Below are 5,998 nucleotides of genomic sequence, written 5' to 3' on the forward strand. Positions count from 1 at the left end.
GCGACATGTGTAAAATCGTAAAGATTGCAACCTGTGTTTGAATGGGTATGAATCAGAAAGTAAAGAGGGTAGGAATTTCTCCGTGAGTGTTAGTTTTCTTTAAACTATATATTTAAAGGGCGCCAGAAAGCATCACGTTTTTCGTTTGGAGAAGAAGAGTCCTGGGCTGCACCCCAAGCCTCAAGCGCTTGAGGAAGTGTGTGGAAGGTTGTGCTACCTCTGCGATTGTTTCAGAAGGTTGCTGCCACCTATCGGCGCCTGTGAGTATCTGCACTCGTGCTTGTTTGGAGGAAAAGAAAACCCAAACAGAATCGGAGGGAATTAGGTGCCAAGAAAGGTGAGTTTACGAAATGAAAGCCGATAATCGGGGGGGGCACAGCGAAGGAGATCGGTCCTCTAAGCCAAGAGGTACAGCTCTTTCCCCTGCCCTAAAGGTGAAATAAGATAATCTTTCACAGACCTGATCTCGGGGAAAGGAGACAGCCAAAACAAAAGCAACCCCACCCACCAGTGGCTCACAACTGCTCCTCACACACTGCAGTAAGCGCCTGACGGCTTAGCCCCTGTTTACACTCACTACAATAATTGCAACACGACGCATAATGTTCAAATTAGTTCTGAAAAAGTATTTGTTCCACTTGTTTATATCCTCTAAATCCTTGAATCTTTGGACTCTGCTACGTGGAGGGAACTTGGCCAAGGGATCTTTTTAAGAAATACATCTTATAAGAGCCTTTCGGAAACATCCCCAACAAGACATCATCAAGGCTGTGTGTGAGGGCTGACTCTCTTCAGGAATCAACCAACTAGACCGTGGGAGCCCAGGTATGTGGTGAAACACTGCTGGGTTGTTTCCAGATGAGTCTAATGTTTAACTCAATAGACCAGGGACAGAGATAGTTTCCTTTACTGCGAGCTTTTCTTAATGGAAGGCAGACTCCTTTGCCAACAGCGGCTCTCAAACTAGAACACAGGTTTTCCTTGCCTTTGATTTCTAGTGGAACGCCAGCTCTTTCTTGACCTCAAGTCTCAAGCTGGCAGCGGGCTGAAGGTAAAGTATCCGCACAGGGTCTCCTGAAGGCCAGCTCGCCTGCTGTTTTGGAGTAGTTTCAACCTCCATGATCATGTGAGTCAGCTCCTCATAGTAAGCGCCCATGTCCTGTTCTCTTGCAGTTCTGGAGAACCTGATTAACTCACTGGAGTAAAGCATTTCCAAGATGATGTATTCAGAGTCCACATCCCCAAAGAAGTCTCAGGCCAAGCAATTAGCAAACAGAGAAACTGAGAGCCAGACCCAGGGCCTTTTGGCTTTTTCTGCCTTCTCTGTGTTCACCCCCATTTGTTCACAGGAAGCAATCGCTGAACACAGCTGACACTTTGAGGTTCTTGAATGCTTTGCAGTAACCTCAGTGATAAAATCTACACCCAACATCTCTGTCCCTCACAACGTGGTAGGTAGCCTTGTCATCTGCAGCATCACATTCTCCTGGTTACTGTCCCGCATCATCAACTGCCCCGGCTTCGGTGGTCTATGTTTTACTTGTGTCTGTGCCTACAAAGCTCTTGCCTAGATCTCTTCGCCTTCCACATTTTGTCTCTTCCGTGCTGCCTGTATGTTGACTTCCACGCTCATATTTTTAATACCAAAATCATCCCAACGCTCCAGATTTGTATAACTGGGCTGTCCCCAGATACCGAGTGAGTAATTTAAACTGAACACTGTTGCACACACAATGCAGTGCCTGAGTGTCTCCTTGCAAGTCCAGTCTAGTTCCTATTGGATGCTTGTACGCTCATCCCCACCGTAGCATAAGCTATTTTTTTTTCTTCATTCCTGCTTTTCCCCAAGCATCAAAAACTAGACTTCTCTGTAAGCCTGGGACAACTCGGCTTCAATGCTTCGTCCTGAGGGAATTGCTGGCCTGTCACTACTGGTCACTAGGCTTGAATTCTTGCATTTGGTACTGTTCAATGGTACTGAAGATCACCCTCGGCATCGCACATGCTAAATAAGTGCACATAGATTCCGGTCCTTTACTGACTAAGCTCCTCCCAGCTCTGCTATCTGTCTTCTTGCCCTGGTTGTTTCCTTCATAGCCCTTTTCGCTGGCTGAAATAGTTTGTTTTTACTTATTTGTGACCTCATCCCACCCTCGATTAGAACATAAACTCATCTTGTTTTCAACTGTTTAATGAAAAGTAATAGATGCTGGATCCAGATATATTGCATAAATAGCAGATGAATCCATTTCTCAAAAGATGTCTGGAAACGTTTAAACACTGTTTTTTTTTTCCAGTGTTCCCAGCAGAAGACAGCAAAAGAAACAGCGTCTTGTATGGTGTCTCTGGTCGACTTTGCCCTCACTTTGCCATTCTTAGGTATCTGAGTTTTCAAGGAGTAGCCCGTCTGTCCTACGCCCTGTTGTTACCACCTATTTGGCTTAATGTATGTCCAATGGTTGAAGGAAGAAATCTACCTTTAAATGCTGCAAATTAGCCCTTCCCATGAAACCAGGGCAACATCACATAATAACATCCATGAAATAACATCTCACTCTAACGGCCAATAAATACCAAATCTAATCACATGACTAGTTTGATTTGTCGGAGATCGAAGCTGCTTATTTTTTAATGAACTTGAATATACACGAACTCCTCTGCCTGACATCACTACCTAGTAAAAGCTTCCGTTCATCTCACTTTGGTTCCTCCGAAAACCTGAACACAGGCACCATGATACACAGAGCTCAAATGATATACTTCTGTGAATCTAAGAGTTCTAAGATTAAATCTGGGATCCCAATTGGTTAGATGATGTAGGATCATGGACAAATCTCTTAAAGTTCTAGAACCTAGGTAAAATACCCCTAGGACTTTTTTTCTGACTTTCATCCAGGCTATTTCAAAGGACCCCATGAAATAATGCAAAGTAAACGTTCCCTTTCAAGCGCATGGGAACATGAAAGCTTGAAGTAGAAGTTAAGCGCCTGGTGTGTTGTGGGTGCCAGCAGTACTTCACGGTGGGCATTTGTGCAGCTCTGCTCTGTGGGATTTCTTAGAATATAGTTATCTCCACTACATGAAATATGTATAAATTTGAGACAAGAAGGAAGTCATTGGCGCCTCATTTTAATATCTGAAGCAGTTACAGGAACAAAGCTTTGCATATGGGAGCTGGGAAGCTCTTCAGGGTGAGTTCACCCCATGCCTCATCTTCAAGGTTAATATGCTGTGTCTCCATGTGCTCCAAAGACAGTCTCCAGCTTGACGTTTGTGTATCCAGGTCCAATGGCTTCTCGGCCATCCCATAATGCCCCATTTACGAATGATTCATTATAGATTAAAGAAAAATAACAATAGCACACATTTGGCCTTACATCTCTTTGGTTTTCTAATGGTATTTCACTACATCTTGGATCTTCCTACATCCATTGACAATCAAGGCAACACCTAGAGTCATTCTCAACACACTCACCTGATCTAGATTTCCTGGTATGATCCTCTTCCCAAGTACTTCTAGGTTGTGTCAAGTTGACAGTTAAACTACCCAATATAGGTGCCTCTCTTAGGCACTTCATCCATGTCAGAGTTTCTCACTTCACCTGAGCTCACTGATTACACTAGGTTTGCTGGCTAACAAGCCCCTAGCATGCACATGTCTTTGTTTCTATGGGATTAGCACTACATTTGTGAGTCACCATGCCAGGCTTTGGAATGTGGGCTATGGAGAATTGACCTAGGTACTCTGATGATGGAGCAGTCTCCCCAGTTCAAGAATAGGGTCTTCATTCAATCCATTGCACTATATATGTGTGTATGTGTGAGTGTGTATGATCTTGAGAAACATATATATGATCATACACATATGATGCAATTAAATATGTATGTATGGTATCATACACATACATATATATAGTATAATGGAATGTATACACACACACACACAAATGGTTTAGTATGCAAAGTCCTGTGTGATATGTTCGTATGATGCAATGGCTAATCTTGGTTGTAAACTTGAATTAAGATGTGGACATAACTAGGAGAGACATCTCTGTGTGTCTGTAAGGACATTTCCAGAAAGGACAAATTGTAGGGGAAAGGTCCTCCTGCTTCAGACAGGGAAGTACTTTCCCGGCAGGTGACGCAGATATAGGGAGGTCTGAGAAAAAAGTGTTCTCTGCATTCTTGTTCCTGCTTCTTCCCAGTGAGTGAGTCAATTCGTCACCCTTAACTGGCTGCTGGTGTGGCTGCTGCCATTCTCTGCTGGCAAAGTCCCCTGTCTTCTGCCTTCCTATGTGACCTGAATACCAGTTCCTTAGCAGGAAATTTTCTACATTTTCAGCATGAGATTGAGACGTTAAGCTGCTGAGGTATCCCGCTTTTTGGTTTAGTATCTAAAATGTTCTCAGTCCTTGCAGCATACAAAGGATTGGAATACTCAGTGGATGGTGGTATAAGCCAATCTAATAAACTCCCAACTCTGAAAATGTGAACTTCTTATTCTATTGTTTTTGTTCCTCTAGAAAGCGTTACCATTACCTAATCCAGATGGTGTCTACCCCAAGCTCTGCAGATAGGAGCTCAGAGCCCATGCTCCCTCCCTTGGGTCTCAGGGCCTTCACTCCACCTCCCTGACAGACTCTTACAGCCTCAGCTATGTCATCCTTGTCCTGCAAACAAGACACCAGGAAGTCATGCCTTCTGATATCCAATTTTACACAAGGCTATCCATCGGTTGATTGCTGAAGTCTCTTATACCATGATTTTCATTTCTCCCAGCTTAGACTATCACAAGGAGCTTTATCAGTAAGCAGACCCTGCCTCTCAAAATATTGGACAGAAGGCTCAGAATGTGGTTAATATAGGCCAAAAGGACTGAGTTGAAAGATCTGTTATGAGCACTGGGCATAAAAAATTAAACTCACATGGAAGTTTCGGTTACATGGGAACAGAGAAATCCCAGATAGAAATAATTATGTTGTCTATGATTTATTGAGTAATCATTATGTCGAATCCCATGTGTGATGTATTTTTATGTACTATTTCACTTTATAAAGCGCCAATAAAAAATCTGTTCTATCTATCTATCTATCTATCTATCTATCTATCTCCTTCTACCATTTATTTATGTGTGTATATATATATATATATACATATATATATATATATATATATATATATATATATATATATATATATATATATGTAGTCTATTGCTACCATATATGTTTGAGTGTATGTATACAGGTATGTATGTATTATGTATGTATGTATCTATCTATAATCTATTTCTTAATTATATATATATATCATCCACTTATCATCACTATATTATCTATATATCTATATTATTTATTAATGTATCCGTGTAAGTATGCTGCCTATAATCTGCCTATTTACATTTGTCTATCTGTGTATCTATCTGCATTTATATAGATCAATATTGCCAGCTGGGGATCCAGCTTCATGGTAGAAGCACTTTCCTAGCAAGCATAAGGCCTTGGGTTCAACCCCCTGCACTGCGAAACGAAATGAAAGGTGAAAATTACTATTATCATCCAACAAGGGTTAGAGACATTTTCAACTTGTTCAAAGTCATGCAGTTGATCTGGAGATCCAGGCAGTGCGATCTCATGTCTCCCTACCATGGTAGAACTATGCTTTCCCACCATCCCCAGCTCTTTAAAGTTGCCTGTTATCCCTGCTTTACTCTGCCCATGGTCTTTCCTAGTCTTCCAAGCAAATATGTACTCTGCCCCCCCCCATTCAAAAACACTGTTTTGAATTCCCAAAGAACACGAGTTCTGAATCTACTGGGGCACAGTGACTACTCACACATTGGTCTTATCCCCATTGAGCTGCACAGCCCTTGCTTGAATCAGCGTGGTGGTGTGCCCACTGCAGGTGCTCAATTAGTGTCTGTGGAAACTCCAAGAATTAGAAGGGCTCTGACGTTTAAAGCAGGAGAAAGTGCATCTTCTTAGATTCAGCAAATCTC

The 5,998-nt window shown here is 42.2% G+C and overlaps 1 long non-coding RNA gene across 3 annotated transcripts; it reads left to right on the forward strand.

Annotated features, from left to right (window-relative positions):
- Nucleotides 1-259: 259 nt before the first annotated feature.
- Gm31729 lies at nucleotides 260-2,837 on the forward strand. 3 transcript variants are annotated; one of them, XR_865970.1, is made up of 5 exons: nucleotides 260-337; nucleotides 459-825; nucleotides 999-1,051; nucleotides 1,174-1,451; nucleotides 2,298-2,837. It is a non-coding gene; the product is annotated as a predicted gene, 31729 (long non-coding RNA). The 3 variants fall into 3 exon arrangements; XR_865969.1 differs by having other exon boundaries at nucleotides 999-1,451; XR_374002.1 differs by lacking the exon at nucleotides 999-1,051 and having other exon boundaries at nucleotides 1,350-1,451.
- Nucleotides 2,838-5,998: the final 3,161 nt, after the last annotated feature.

This window comes from Mus musculus, chromosome 2 (genome assembly GCF_000001635.26).
Source record: "Mus musculus strain C57BL/6J chromosome 2, GRCm38.p6 C57BL/6J".
Lineage (NCBI taxonomy): Eukaryota > Metazoa > Chordata > Mammalia > Rodentia > Muridae > Mus > Mus musculus.